This window comes from Chelonia mydas, chromosome 14 (genome assembly GCF_015237465.2).
Source record: "Chelonia mydas isolate rCheMyd1 chromosome 14, rCheMyd1.pri.v2, whole genome shotgun sequence".
In the NCBI taxonomy this organism is placed as follows: Eukaryota; Metazoa; Chordata; order Testudines; family Cheloniidae; genus Chelonia; species Chelonia mydas.
This window is the reverse complement of record NC_051254.2, coordinates 40033612-40049932: the sequence shown is the minus strand read 5'-3', so window position 1 is coordinate 40049932 and position 16321 is coordinate 40033612. Positions and strand designations below refer to the sequence as shown.

Below are 16321 nucleotides of genomic sequence, written 5' to 3'. Positions count from 1 at the left end.
CCGCCGCCTGCACCCATGTTCCTGTTCGAGCCTCCCTGGCTCAGCAGCCCTGCAGGACAGGACTCAAAGTGGTACCTGGAACTGCTGAGCCCTGGGGCCCCGATGCTGCTCCGGGCACAGAGCCAGAGCCAGCATGTGTTCCCGGAAGGCCGCAGATGCCCCCAGGGATGGGCACGTGAGAGCTGGGTTGGCTGGACAGACATGGAGAGAGAGTGGCACAGGGAGATGTGCGAGCGCACACAGGAGAAGGAGGGTGGGAAGGAGGAAGCGTCCCCAGGCCACCGCTCCCTGTGTACTCCCCACTCCCCCCAGGAAATTCTGACTCTAATTATCTGTTCTCTCCCCTGCTGCACATCGGGCACTCCATTTCTCTTTCAGCCTTTTGCCCCAGCTCAGACACCGATCACCCCCCTAATGCTCCACACGCCCCTGTGCTCACAAGATCTAGTGCAGACTAGAAACCAAACCAAACCCAACCAGACCAATCCAGCTGTGACATCATCTTCAAATGCACAATGCAATCCTGACGTAGAGCATTCCCTGTTCTGGTTTCCCCTCCCCACTCTCTAGGCTCTACCAATGCCCCTCAATCCCGAACCACAGCCCCTCCCCCTCCCCCAGCACCCTCCTATTGAGTTCCTGAAACCTCCCTATAGCTTTGCTGATGCATCTTAACACTGATGTGTACCATCCCCTACGACTCCAGCTCTACCTTCTGCCCTTCTCCCTGGACACCACCACCGAGTTCTGTCGAGGCACCTGTCTTAGTTTGCCCCACACCAGTACTTCTGAGGGAAGCAGTCCCCTCCAAAATGCAATGATAAGTTTGCCTCTCCTTACTTATCCCCGGAAGACCAGGGAGAAGGCTTGCAGGTGCTGCAGAAGTATAGAGAAGTATAGAAATTCAAACTATCCTAGGACTCTGTGGGCCATCAGTGCTTAAGCCAGGGGTGGGCAAACTTTTTGGCTCAAGGGCCACATCTGGGTATGGAAATTGTATGGCAGGGCATGAATGCTCACGAAATTGGGGGTTGGGGTGCAGGAGGGTGTGAGGGCTCCGGCTGGGGGTGCAGGCTCGGGGGTGGGGCTGAGAGACAGTGCTCTAGGCTGGGATCGAGGGGTTTGGAGGGCAGGAGGGGGATCAGGGCTGGGGCAAGGGGTTGGGGCACGGGAGGGGGTCAGGGGTGCAGGATCTGGGCGGCGCTTACCTCAAGCAGCTCCCAGAAGCAGTGGCATGTCCCCTCTCCAGCTCCTATGCGGAGGCGCAGCCAGACGGCTCTTCGCACAGCCGTATCCGCAGGCGCCATCCCTGCAGCTCCCATTGGCCGGGAACCCATTGGTGGGGGCGGCGCTTGGGACGGGGGCAGCATGCGGAGCCCCCTGGCTGCCCCTATGCATAGGAGCTGGAGGGAGGACATGCTGCTGCCTCAGGGAGCCACAGCACACGCGGAGTGTGGCAAGCCCGCAACCCTGCTCCTTGGCGGGAGCTCGAGGGCCAGATTAAAACGTCTGAAGGGCCAGATGTGGCCCCTGGGCCGTAGTTTGCCCACCCCTGGCTTAAGCAGAACCACCCATAATACTATATGCAGCTACTGTGACAGGAGGGTGGGCGTAGGCCTGCCCCCTCACCCGAGGGGGAGGAGCCAGCTGGACCCTGGCCACAACTGAATGCTGGGGACAACAAAGGAAAAAACAGGGATGGGAGCGCTATCAAAGGTTGAAAAGCAGAGATCCGGAGGGGGACACCAAGCAGAGAACCCCCGACAGCCCCCACCGCTCCTCAAAGATGTCTAAGGAGTCAGCGGGCACTGCCCAGAGGAACTCTGCCCGGAGTCATGGCTGTGCAACGGACCAGAAACAGGCCCCACAATCACAAAGCAAACCCTGTCCAGCTTCCTCCTCCTCCTAGAGTGATGGATGGCCACCTTGGTTGAGGAGGAGGACTCACAGCTTTGTGGGGCTACAGATGGGGTCTGCACAGATCAGGAGATACGCAGAGAAGTGCAGCCAGATCCTTAGCAAGAGGTTCTGGAGGAGCCGGAAGAGGGGCTGCAACCTGACGCACGCTACATAGATGTGCACCAGGGTCTCCCTCTCGCTGCAGAAGGGACAGGTCTCAGGGGAGTTCATGAACCACGCCCGGTCCATGCTCGTGCTCACAGCTCCATGGAGTAGCTGCCAATTAATATCCCTGGTGGGTAGAACCGGCCATAGTGGGGAATCAACAGGGCTCTACTCACATGTAATAATTTGCAAGTTCAGTGCCCAAGAGAGTGGAAGTTGGGCGATAAGAGGGGCGTAACAGACTGCTTAAAACTGGGGGGGGGGAGGGATTATGGTGGGGCTGTTAATAAGAAACTGAACAGAAATGTAAAAGAAAAATTTTTTATTTACTTCAAAGCCGAATGAACATTTGGGAAAAGGCAGTAGTTGTAGGAGATTCAACACTTCAGTTAAGGTGTGAGAGCTGTTGTGACAACTGGGCCTACCCAGTGTACCCCTATTGTGAGCTTCACTGTGAAAAAAGATGTGAACGTTCCTGAGAGGTTCCAATAACCATGAAAAATAGGAGAACCAGAAAAAAAAGCTGGATTAGTCTAAACTGAAAAGGCCACGTTAATAAAATCCAAGGGCTGTTAAAATTATGCTGGGTAAAACCGATGTGGAACCAGAAGCGAATAGACCACAATTAGTGTGACCGATATTAAGCCTAATTGCAGACAAAATAAGGACAGGGATGAACTACGATGCCCACTTTCCTGCTCCTTGGGTTTCCTTGGCGGGGCGGGAGGGGGACGGGACATGATCAGTTCAGATAGTTCACTTCTATTCTCCCTCTCATCTGCCCATCCTGCCTTGCAACACAGCTCATCCCCTGAACTGCCAGCAGCATCGCCATTCATCTTGACTCACCTAAGGACTTCCTTCCTGAGAGGAAGGCTGGCTGGCTGGCCATAATCTTATTCAAGGAATTTTGTTTTCATCTGTGAGTGCTGAAAGTCATCACATTATCATGCAACGCAGCCCTCAGCCCACCAGTGGGGGTATTCAACTTCCCACACTGCAGAGGTATGTAAGATCCTGCATCGTTTTCCCTTCCCATGTTGTGTTATCTTATGCCCCCCTTCTTTTCTTTCCTTCTACCCTCTCTCGCACTTTCTAGACTTTTCACTGAATCCTGAAGTCAACCATGCTGGGTTCATCCACGCCTTCCTGGTCTAAGAAAACAAACAAAAAAACCCCAAGCAAATAGCATTCCTGACCAAATCGCCACAATCCAAAGGGCAGGTGTTGTGGTTGACTTGTCAGCCAAAAGCCACCTACTCCTAACTAACCAGTGATCCAGCGTGCCAAAAACATGAACAAAAGCCGTATTTCACCCATCTTTTCTATCTCCTCTTCTCCAAATTGCGTTACAAAGAGGATCCGTAAATACCCTCCATACACCAGAGATGAAAGTAAAATTAACCTTTTCCTTTTCAAAGAAAGGCTATTCTGAAATTAGAGACTAATATTTTGCCTCCAGAAAAAAGTTTTAAAAGTTTTGACTGCTTGTTTTGCATAATCTCTCACCCAATTTCAGTATAAATGCCTGTTTTAATTTCTTGTTCTTTCTTCTCTTTAATCAATAAACTTTTAATTTAAATAAATGTTTTGGGGTGTTTGTCAAGTAACAATATGTATACAAGAGAGCTCAGAGTACATCCTCAACGACCCCTAACAATCCCCCCAGCAAAATCAAGGATGATCATTCCTGGTACCCAAGGCAAAAAAAACACACCCAAAGAGATATAACAAAACAAAAAGCACACAAGCTTTCCAGGTCACGTTTAAAAAGGCATTTGGGGTCCCTCCTTGCAGGGCCCCTGAGCCTGACTCAATCAGCCACCAGAAAATGGACCCATGAAACACTCTTTATAACTGAGCTGAAAGGGGGTTTATCCCATCTATGCTGGCAGTTAAATCAGATTCCCCTCCCCTTTGGCTTTGGGGGCAGAGGGACCCTTTGCTGAGATAAGAAACTGCCCTATTGCTAGCATCTCTGGGCCAAGTTCACCTTTGGCCTGTCCTTTGTATAGTCATTTACACCAGTGCAAAGTGAGTGTGAAGTGCAACCAGATCAGAGGCAGTGCTGTCCAGTGGATAGAGCACTGGGCTGGGCATCAGGAGACCTGAGTGCTATTCCCAGCTCTGCCACTGACCTGCTGGGGGACCTTAGGCACATCACTGGACTGTGCCTCAGTTTCCCTTCCTGACACTTTCTGTCGGGTCTATTTCGAGTTGGCTTTTCATGTGTGTTTAGTGTCTCACATGCTGCAGCCCTGATCCCATGTGGCACGGTATCAAATGCCTTACTGAAATCTAAGTAAATTAGATCCACTGTGTTTCCTTTGTCTAAAAAAATCTGTTACCTTCTCAAAGAAGGAGATCAGGTTGGTTTGGCACGATCTACCTTTCGTAAAACCATGTTGTATTTTGTCCCATTTACCATTGACTTCAATGTCCTTAACTACTTTCTCCTTCAAAATTTTTTCCAAGACCTTGCATACTACAGATGTCAAACTAACAGGCCTGTAGTTACCTGGATCATTTTTTCCCTTTCTTAAAAATAGGAACTATGTTAGCAATTCTTCAATCATACGGGACAAACCGCTGAGTTTACAGATTCATTAAAAATTCTTGCTAATGGGCTTGCAATTTCAGGTGCCAATTCCTTTAATATTCTTGGATGAAGATTATCTGGGCCCCCCGATTTAGTCCCATTAAGCTGTTTGAGTTTCGCTTCTACCTCAAATATGGTAATGTCTACCTCCCTATCCTCATTCCCATTTGTCATGCTACCATTATCCCTAAGATCCTCTTTAGTCTTATTAAAGACGGAGGCAAAGTATTTGTTTAGATATTGGGCGATGCCTAGATTATCCTTGACCTCCACTCCATCCTCAGTGTTTAGCGGTCCCACTTCTTCTTTCTTTGTTTTCTTCTTATTTATATGGCTATAGAACCTTTTCCTATTGGTTTTAATTCCCTTTGCAAGGTCCAACTCTACTTGACTTTTAGCCTGTCTCACTTTACCCCTACATGTTCTGCCCTCAATAAGGTAGCTTTCCTTGCTGATCCCTCCCATCTTCCACTCCCTGTATGCTTTCTGCTTTTTCTTAATCAGCTCTCTGAGATGCTTGCTCATCCAGCTTCGTCTACCACTCCTGCAGATGAATTTTTTCCCCTTTCTTGGGATGCAGGCTTCCGATAGCTTCTGCAGCTTTGATTTAAAGTAATCCCAGGCCTCCTCTGCCTTTCGATCCATACGTTCTTCAGTCCAATCCACTTCCCTAACTAATTTCCTTAATTTTTGAAAGTCAGCCCTTTTGAAATCAAAAACCCTAGTCGCAGATTTATTTTTGTTAATCCTTCCGTTCAGTTTGAACTGAATGAGCTCATGATCGCTTGAGCCAAGATTATCCCCTACAACCCTTTCTTCTATGAGGTCCTCACTACTCACCAAAACCAAATCTAAAATGGCATCCCCTCTAGTCGGTTCAGCAACTACTTGATGAAGGAATCCATCAGCTATCGCATCTAGGAAAATCTGAGCCCTATTATTATTACTAGCACACGTCCTCCCGTCTATATCTGGGAAGTTAACGTCTCTAATGATCACGCAGTTTCCATTAGTATTTACTTTATTAAAAACATTAAAGAGGGCTCTATCCATATCCAAATTAGATCCCGGCGGTCTATAGCACACCTCAAACACTATCCCAGGGGAGGCTCTAATAGTTTTCTTCCACAATGTAATTTTTGCCCAGATGGACTCTGTCTTATCCATTCCATCGCTTCTTAATTCTTTACATTCTACCTCCTCATTGATATACAATGCTACTCCACCACCTTTACTTTTATTTCCGTCTTTCCTAAACAGCACACACCCTTCAATATCTGTAGTTCAGTCATGACTACTATTCCACCATGTTTCTGTTATCCCTAGAATATCTGGTTTCACTTCCTGCACCAGTAGCTCTAGTTCCTCCATTTTGTTACCTAGGCTCCTCGCATTGATGTACAAACATCTTAATTTTTGCTGTTTGGCCTCGCTCACATTCTGTACCTATTAGGCACGGTCATTCTACAGCCAGTATAACCTATTAGACTGGTATCCACACTGCCCTTCCTCCTTATATACATTCTCCTACCCACGGCTGTATCCTTTCTTACTTCGTTTTCTTCCCTCTCAATGCTAAAATCCGGCATGGAGATTACCTGGACATCTCCCAACCATCTCCCCCAAATTCCTAGTTTAAAGCTCTCTTAATCAGTTGTGCCAGCCTCCATCCTAGAAATCTATTTCCTTCCCTACTCAGATGACGTCCATCCCGAGAGAAGTGTCCTCCGTCCATGAATGCCTCCCAGTGGCCATACATCCCAAAGCCCTCCTTATAGCACCACTGCCTAAGCCATCTGTTGATAGTCATAATCTTGTCACACCTTTGTTGCCCTTCTCTAGGAACAGGCAGAATCCCACTAAAGATTACCTGAGCCTCCATTTCCTTAAGCATCTTCCCCAGCCTAGCATAGTCTCCCTTAATACTTTCCAGTAAGAATCTAGCCGTATCATTTGTTCCCACATGAAGGATAATTAGGGGATTCTTTCCTGCTCCCTTTAGGATCCTTTTCAACCTCAGGTCTACATCCCGTATCTTAGCACCTGGAAGACAGCACACCCTTCTATTCTCTGGATCAGCTCTGATTACAGGTCTGTCTATTCTTCTCAGTAAAGAGTCCCCGATCACATAGACCTGCCTTTTCCTGGTGATGGTGCTATTCTCCAGTCTATCCCCTGTTCCCTCTGGCTGCAAGTTCTTCCCATTCCTATTCTCCCTTGTAATCCTCTTCAACCCATCCTGTATCCTCTTGAGGATCATATTTGGTGTAGTCTCCATTGACTCCCCCCCCCCTTTTTTTTTCATAGATATTTAGGTCAGAAGGGACCATTATGATCATCTAGTCTGACCTCCTGCACAACGCAGGCCACAGAATTTCACCCACCACACCTGCAAAAAACCTCACACCTATATCTGTGCTACTGAAGTCCTCAAATCGTAGTTTAAAGACTTCAAAGAGCAGAGAATCCTCCAGCAAGTGACCCGTGCCCCATGCTACAGAGGAAGGCGAAAAACCTCCAGGGCCTCTTCCAATCTGCCCTGGAGGGAAATTCCTTCCCGACCCCAAATATGGCGATCAGCTAAACCCTGAGCATATGGGCAAGATTCATCAGCCAGATTCTACAGAAAATTTTTTCCTGGGTAACTCAGATCCCACTCCATCTAATATCTCATCACAGGCCATTGGACCTATTTACCATGAATATTTAATTACCAAAACCATGCTATCCCATCATACCATCTCCTCCGTAAATTTATCGAGTTTAATCTTAAAGCCAGATAGATCTTTTGCCCCCACTGCTTCCCTCGGAAGGCTATTCCAAAACTTCACTCCTCTGATGGTTAGAAACCTTCATCTAATTTCTAGTCTAAATTTCCTGTTGGCCAGTTTATATCCATTTGTTCTTGTGTCCACAGTGGTACTGAGCTTAAATAATTCCTCTCCCTCTCCGGTATTTATCCCTCTGATATATTTATAGAGAGCAATCATATCTCCCCTCAACCTTCTTTTAGTTAGGCTAAACAAGCCAAGCTCCTTGAGTCTCCTTTCATAAGACAAGTTTTCCATTCCTTGGATCATCCTAGTAGCCCTTTTCCTATAGGACTAGCCACTCTTCTCTTCTTCCTTGCCCTTCCACCTTCAGTGACTACCTGCTGAGCCCCTTCTTCATTTTCCAACTCTGCAAACCTGTTCTTGAGCTCTATTTCTCCTTCACTAGCCCGTCTTTTCCTCTGCCTGGTTCTTTTAGTCACATGCTTCCACTGACCACTTTCCTTACCCAGTCTCCCCTCAGAATTCCCCAGTCCTGCTTCCATCTGCAAGTCTGAGTTTTTCCCTTCAGATGCCTCATGTCTTTGCTCCATAATCTGCTCAAACCCCTTCCTAAACTCAACCAGACTTTCCTCCTTCATCTCCAAACCGCGGATCTTTTCCTCCATCAGCTCTATCAGATGGCATTTCATGCAGACAAAACTCTTACCAGGTACCCCCTCCAGGATCATGTACGTACCACAGCTTCCACATCCAGTCATCCTCATTGCGTCTTCCACGACATGGGTCACTCCCACTGCTGCCTCTGTATCTGTCATCGCCTTCCCACCTACATCCTGTTAATCTGGGAAACACAAACCACATCAAAACACCACCACCCACAGCAAAAACAAACCCCAAACAAGCACCACAATACAAACTCCCCTCAAACTCCCCTGTTTGCAGCTCTGTTTGCTGGCTTTTGTGCTGCTGCCTTTATAGGACCCCTAGTCAGAGAAGCCCTGCCCTCGGTACGGAGATATAGAGCTAGGAGGTACCTAGCTAGCAGTGTCACTAAACCTGTCTGCACTGCACGGTTATCCGCTCAGCACTGGCTATTCCCGAGGTCCTGTCCCACAGTGCACTGGGCCCAGTGCATTGTCCCAGACCAGCTCCTCTTTGGTTGTTCCAAAATCCTGTTCAGGAACGCTGAGGGGCTCATCCCCAGGACTTTGAAGTCAGCAGCATCTGCTGCCCCACACAATTGGCAGGGAACCGTGTGTGATGTCACAACATCCAGGGTGAGCTGTCGCTCTGAGCGCTGTAGGACTGTGCTCTGGTGAGGCTCCGTGACTGAGGTTCAACTAGTCACAAGATGGGAAAAATAGCACCAAAGAAAACTAAGGAAACTGGTGCATAAATAGCACTCCAGAAAGCTAAGGAATCTGAATCACGTGGCTTCTCAGTATTTGTAGAGGAGGCTTGTTTGGGACAGAAAAAGGTCAGGTGGATAGGGTTATATCAACCCTGCTTCCAGCTTGCCGCATGGGGGTGTTTTCAGGGAGCTGGTGAAGGCAGAGACAGCTGGGGTTAGGATGAACGACTGGGCTATTTTTTAGGTCTTTGCAGGTGACAGGAAAGAATCCCACTGAGGTTCAGGAGTGGAGGATAATTCGGGTGCCTGAAGTAAGCTCAGTGCTGATGAAGAAGGGGTGAATCTCCTGAGTGCCAAAGGCCCAGAGTAGCAGAGTTAGACCCATAGGGCCAGATCCCGCTCTCATTTACACCAGTTCTGGGGCACTGAAGTTACCTCAGAGTTACCTTGGTAACCAGGATGAGAATCTGGCTCTCAGCCTCCAGGGAGCAGTGAGAGCTGCCCTTCCCTCACTGCCCCACCCTCGATACCGGTTTCTTGATCACCACCGGGGTACAGTTGGATTCGTAAGAAACACTGTAGCCTGCAGGGCTGAGATACAATTTTGCTTTGTTCAGCGTGAATCCCACACCAGCCTATGAAACCTACGGTGAAAGTTCACAGTGTTGGGATGCCCCTGTAATTACACCCCGTGTCCCTGGTTTTGGGAATAAGTTCACAGCTTCTGCAGATGCTAACTAGTGGAGAGAGGCTTGGGGGGCTGGGGAGGGGTGGCACACCTGCTCACTGCCTGAGGCCGGGCTTCCTGTTTCGCAATGCAGAAGAACTAGTTTGTCAGCTGCTGATGCTGGGCTAATACACTTGCTCAGGGTTATAAATTAATGTGTGCCCCCCACCATCCGCTCTTGTATTTGTGCTAAAGGGATCACACTTAACAACTACACCCTGCCTCAGAGGCATTGGGGAGAGACTGGGAATTCCCCAGGGCCTCGATCTAGAGATCCAGGATCTCAATATTAGCCACAGACGTTAAAAAATAAAACCCCCTTAGGACTATAGCCCTTAAACCCTTAGCTCTAACCCAAAGATCTTCTGATCTAGTCTCATCACTTTAGGATCCACAGTATGAAACACAGAACTTCTTTTGAGATAGTAAAGAGCTTTACGTTCGCTTCTACCTTCTCTAGCTCTATAACTCTGAGCAAACCAGTTTGTCAAGAACGATGACATAGTCTGTGTTTTGTGAGGGTGCCATCATGAAAAGGGGGGAAATAAATACCAAATGCTACAGACAGAAAAGTGCGCAGAGCTAGAGAAAAAGCCTATTTGGGTTTTCTGCTTTCTAGCCCAGGTGCGACGCCGCCTGCTTTTAAACCCCAGTGACTCAGTTTCCCTAGAGATTTTATTTTGCATGAGGTGAGGCAGAGTGAGCTTTTAGCACCAGAATGTTTTTTTCTGTTGCTCTATTCATGCACAAACTTACCAAAATATCACCAAGAGAGGAGGCTTCCTCTTTACTCAGAGCCCCAAATGGGCTTTGTTCTAAACAAGTCTTATTTGAGTATTTGTTATTCCCTTTGGGTGCATTCTTATGGTCAATTCATTTCCTTTTTATGCCTCTTTTGCTAGTACAAAAAGCACTCCATTGCAATGCACTGTTAAACACCACCACGTATAGCTGCAAAGCTGGCTGCATCTCAGTGGTGCTTGAAATACTTCCTTCATTACCTACACGGCCCAATCCCGCTTCCCTTTCAGTCAACTGGCCTTCCAATGGGACCAGGAACAGGCATCTAGTTTATGAGAGGTGATCACTTTAAAAAAAAAAATCTTGGCAAGTGATTTTGGGGTCCCAGTTTGAGACACCTGAAAGGGGCTTTGTTTTCAAAAAGTGCTGAGTACCCACCCTCTGAAAGTCAGGCTTCTTTAAGTTCTCTCACCCAAGGACACCAGTCACTTTTGAAAACCTTGCCCAGGTTTTAGCACTTTGGAAACCCTTCTTCTTTTAGGGTTGCCAAAGCGCTAAAATCTGGTCTCATCCAAAGCCCATTGAAGCCAACGGAAATATCGCTGCTGATTTCAGTGGAGTTTGGATCAGGTCCTAAATGTGTAATCCATTGGGGGCCTGCTGCTGAGGTCAATGACAACTCTCCCATCGATTTCAATGGAACCCTAAATTATCTATGTGACCACTTTTCCCCTCTCCCATGTAAAGATTTTACATCCTAATAGATTTGGTCACTCCCACCTGTGGGAGTAACTTGTCAGATTCTCTGCTAAGTTTTTTCATTTCAATTATTGGGCCAATTTCCAAATAGTGAAGAATGGGGTTAAAGTTAGCACAGAGGGAAATTCTTTCAGTTTAGTCTACAAAAGCTGCACTATTTCAGTAGCATGGCTCCTTCTCCATGTCTTGAAGGAAGGGAAAGTGGGGGTAGAAATCAGCTCCGTGCCCAGTGACATAGGTTGGCTAGATATGAATTCAGGATATTCTACATGTCCAACACAAGAGCCCCACAGTCAGTCCATCACAAATCACCAAAATGCAACAATGGAAATTTATCAGGCTGGGCATGAAATATAACTGATATTTAATACAGACTTCTACATGTCCTGGTGGAAACATGCTTATAAGGAAGTACAACAATACTCAATATTAATAGTACATAACATACCACCAGGACTTCTGTGTTTACAGTCATTATTTTGAGGTCTTATTGATCAGTTCTGTTGTGTTTTTTGTTTGTTTTTTTTTAACGTAAGGGCAGAACCCACTTGTACTCTCCCTGAATTGAGGTGCCTGATGTACACGCTCCAATATTTCAGTGATTCCTCTTTGGGATGCAATCAGACTTCAGAAAAAAAGGCAGACCAGCTACAGTGGGGAATAAAAAATGGTTCAGACAAGCTGTGAGAAAGAGCTCCAAAGGAGTCACCCCCATGCACTACGGGCACCAGAAGTTACAATCTGGAATAATACTAGGGAGGAAAAGGACACAGAATCAGGAGACTCCATTGGGAGGGATGAGATTTTTCCCATACCCCCTGATGCATCCTTCTCCCAGTGAGAAAACATCTCACTACTATATTTTACAGTTCTAGTCCCAAACACTGAAGCTTATTCTAAAGGCTTTGGCAGTGCTGGACCATGCTGTAAAACAGCACAGTCTTTCTTCCTTTTTTTTAAATGAAGAATCAGAGAATAATTCTGGTGCCTGCCCCATCCCTCAGCAGGCTCAGAAGTTTTCCCTCCCAGCCCCCCAGTTCTGCAGAGAGTCCCACCTCAGCGAGATCACTGAAGACTGTGAGCTCAATCTCGAGTCCCCAGTACTCTTTTTTATTAAGTCCTCACTCAGGGCTATCCTCTCATCAGAGTCACTGGACTGAATTCTTTTCTCATTCGCTCTCAGTGTGAATCGGGAGCAACCCCACTGGAGCCCCTGGGCCTGATTCTCCTCTTGCTCACCCTGGGCATATATAAGGAGTAAACTCCACTGAAGTCAAGAGACAATCAGAATCAAACATAGGCTACACACGCTGGTTTAACCAAAATTGTTTTTAAATAAAGGTAGTTAAACTGATGCAAACTCCTGGGTGGTCATTCTTAAAGCGGTTTACAACTGCCTTATATTAATTTAATTTAATTCTGTTGCTGAATTTAGCTTAATCGAGAGAAGCTAGTTGTAGACAAGGCCCTGTTGGGAGTTTGACCTGAGCAGACTAGATGAAAACTGAGTAAGGGCTTCAGGAACTAGCTAAGTACAGGGGTGCCTAGTGGGATTTTCAAAAGCGCCCACAAGGCTAGGTGCTTTGTAAACCCCACTAGATGCCTAGCAGACCCAGTACAGCCGTTCTTATTCACTGACACCATCTGTATGCTCAGCACTGTTCAGAATATGCCAGAAAATATAGTCCCTGAGCCAATGCATATAAAATGTATAGCCCTGGATAAGGTGGCTCAAGATATTTAAGTATGAAGTGTATAATTATTGAACATGTTAATATCTATGAGTGGAGGCGCTGATGGCAATAGAAATTTTACCTGATTTAAGCACTGGAAGATTTGACCCTCCAACTTCCTTTCTGGACAGCTCTTCCTCTTGAGCTCCTGTGCCTGTTTATTTTCCTTTCCTCCCTGCAGTGGCCCTGATATATCTCAGAAGACTCCATTTTTTCCCTCAGCTTTAAAATGTGGGATTTTCTTGGTGTTTGGTTTTAAGTACTCTCCTGTGAGAACTGCAACTCAATCACCGTAGTGTTTTTCTTAAGAGCCTTCAGGAAAGTAACTAGTCTCAAACAGAAGTGAAAGCAGTGTTTTCAACTCTCGTGATTTTGTCACGAGTCTCACAATAATTTTTTTTTTCCTTAAAGCCCCGGCTCCTGGAGTCAAGTGGAGATGTGAGGATTTCAGCCTTCATTCTTAAAGAACAAGTAAGTTTCCGGCCCTTGTAGCTGTGCAGAAAGCTTCACAATGTGACCCCAGTGCACCCTAAAGGCTCAAAAAGCAGAAGGCAAATAAAAAGAACACCACATCTATTACTTTTACATAATATGATTTTTAAGCCAATCTCACGATTTTTGGTGAGCCTGACTCATGATTTTTAAACATTTGGGGTTGGCAATACTGTGAAAGTAAACTGAAAGTGTCGGTTTCATTCCTGTTTAAAGTCAATTTCTGGTCTATTCTATTTAGTACGGTAACACCCCAGGCAGGTGCAGGTATAAACTCATGGGGGCTTTGCCCTAGTAGGATGTTTTCAAAAGGTAAATGATCTATTCCAAGCTTGGTGAACTTCAAGAAGTAAGTGGCTTAAATGATAGAAAGCAATCTAGATTTTTCTACAATTGTTGTATTCAAGAGTAAGAATATACTTTAAAATTTTAAACCTAACCAGTGTCCCTTAAGTGACATGACACAAGATATTAGAACATGTTAGCATTAGTGCTGAGTATTAGAGATATGAGAGAGAGGGAGAGGGACAGGTAATTTTCTAAGTTATTGTCTGCAAAAAAACCTAGAGTTTTCAGTTGCCTAAGTAGCCCCTGCAATAACAGTTAAAGTTGTCCCCCCTTACCAAAATCTGAAACGGCATCCATGACTGAGTGTGATCTTACTCTGCAAAGATCTTCCCTATTTTTGTCTTTGCTTGAAAGAGCAGGAAGGGCAAGGAGTTCACGGCTTTCTTTATTTCCTTTAACAATCTTTTATGCCACTGTTGTGGTTACCACGGCTGACGCTCTCTTCATTTCACACTCAGCAGTAGGTTTTTCATAAGAAGTCAGTCAATTCAGGAAATATGCAGCCCACCTGCCACACAGCTGTACTGGGGGTTTTTAACCAGTATTTCAGAGCGCCTGTCCACACACTAGGATAAAAGGGGTGTTTCAAAAGTGTGAGAGCTAACGTGCTTAAAACTCTAGTGTAGATAGGTCGCATTGTATTTCAACATGTGTTAGCTGGTCAAGGTAAACGACAGGCTACCCACAGCTAGCACATGTGACAATGCAACTTGCCCTGTCTGCACTGGCATTTTGAGACGTGTTAGTTGTCAAGTTTTAACCATACCACTTTTATTCAGCATTGCCAGCCCCAAGGATTCAAAAATGCTGAGACAGGCCTCCAAAAATCGTGAGTTTAATAATAATACATGGTGGGTTCTTTCTTTGCCGTCTGGTTTTTGAGCTGTTAGCAGTCACATTCAGTCACAGAGGGCTAGATATTTACTTTTTCTTTTAAAATGAAAGCTGAGATTCTGTCTTCACTTGACACCAGGAGCTGTAGCTGTAAGAAAAAACACTAAATATGATAAGACTTATGATGTTATCATGAAAGTTGGCAATACTGACAGGCCCAGACAGAGCTACTTTATGTGGTGGTGGGTTAAACAAACTCAGCAATAATCAGACTTAGCACATACCTCTCACAAATCTGGCTCACTAATGAAGAAGTCGTCACAACATAGCAGTGGGCTAGGTCATTACCACCATCCCCATTTTACAGACTGGAAAACTGAGGTAAGGCAAGTTTATGTTGTGTCAGGCCACACTGGGAGTAGAAGGCAGCGCCTGCACTAAAATTTGGGCATGCCCAGTTCCTCTAAAAAAGATACACATTCCCAGACTCACAACTCTGAAAACCTTCTAAGCGGCCTCTTTATTTGTTCCCTATGGTTCTATTATACACTTGTTAAATGCATTAGGACAGGCTATTTACCTAGTTCCACAGTTTTAGACCCTTTCTGCGTCTGGTTTCATAAGAACAAAGAACATAAGAATGGCCCTACTGGGTCAGACCAAAGGTCCATCTAGCCCAGTATCCTCTCTTCTGACAGTGGCCAGTGCCAGGTGCCCCAGAGGGAATGAACAGAACAGGGAATCATCAAGTGATCCATCCCCTGTTGCTCATTCCCAGCTTCTGGCAAACAGAGGCTAGGAACACCATTCCTGCCCATCCTGGCTAATAGCCACTGATGGACCTATCCTCCATGAATTTATCTAGTTCTCTTTTGATCCCTGTTATGGTCTTAGCCTTCACAACATCTTCTGGCAAGGAGTTCCACAGGTTGATTATGCATTGTGTGAAGAAATACTTCCTTTTATTTGTCTTAAACCTGCTGCCTATTAATTTCATTTGGTGACCCCCAAGTTCTTGTGTTATGAGAAGTAGTAAACAACACTTCCTTATTTACTTTCTCTACACCAGTCATGATTTTATAGACCTCAATCACATCTCCCCTTAGTCGTCTCTTTTCCAAGCTGAAAAGTCCCAGTCTTATTAATCTCTCCTCATAGGGAAGCTGTTCTGTACGCCTAATAATTTCTGTTGCCCTTTTCTGAACCTTTTCCAAATCCAAAATATCTTTTTTGAGACGGGCGACCACATCTGCACGCAGTATTCAAGATCTGGGTGTACCATGGATTTATATAGAGGCAACATGGTATTTTCTGTCCTATTATCTATCCCTTTCTTAATTATTCCCAGCATTCTGTTTGCTTTTTTGACTGCCCCTGCACACTGAGTGGATGTTTTCAGAGAACTGTCCACAATGACTCCAAGATCTCTTTCTTGAGGGGTAACAGCTAAAGATTTCCTTGAACCTTTCTTAAGGAATTGCTCTATCTCGGGGTTTTTACTGCTGCCCATCCCTGTAATATCACAACGCCTTCAGCAGGGAAACAGTGATGGGAATAAAACTCCCTAGTGGGCTTAATGGGGTCTTTTCCCTTTTTGGGGTACAGAAACTCCACTTAGGGCAAGGTTCTTTTTCCGTTCAGTTCAATGGTTGCATTATGCATTTGTTTGAGGTCTTTTTGTTTTTATTTATTTGTTTAAATACCAGTGAATGTCAGTGAAGTTACAAGGACTTACACCTGTATGGTCTTAGGTATGCACAGTGATGTGAGTAACAAGATACATATCCCCTAGGCAGTGAAGGATCATTTTTTTCTCTAAATGTGGCATCTTCAAACTACAACCAGGTTTTCTTGTTACAGCTGTTAGCTAGGGGGGAAAAGTCCTCCTAGCAACAGAGG

General features: G+C 45.8%; 1 protein-coding gene across 10 annotated transcripts in view; it reads right to left on the bottom strand.

Moving 5' to 3' along the window:
- The window catches only part of LOC102933462 (C-type lectin domain family 2 member A), a 52344-nt gene that overhangs the window by 20268 nt on the left and 15755 nt on the right, over nucleotides 1-16321 (bottom strand). For 3 of the 10 annotated variants that reach the window (XM_043528280.1, XM_043528282.1, XM_043528278.1), the window contains exon 3: nucleotides 8174-8278. The exons of 5 other annotated variants lie outside the window; for them this stretch is intronic. The gene's annotated coding sequence lies outside the window, so the exon portion shown is untranslated. Of the gene's footprint in view, nucleotides 1-8173; nucleotides 8279-16321 lie in introns of those variants that run through there. 2 more of the 10 variants (XM_037915059.1, XM_037915065.1) reach the window with 2 other exon arrangements.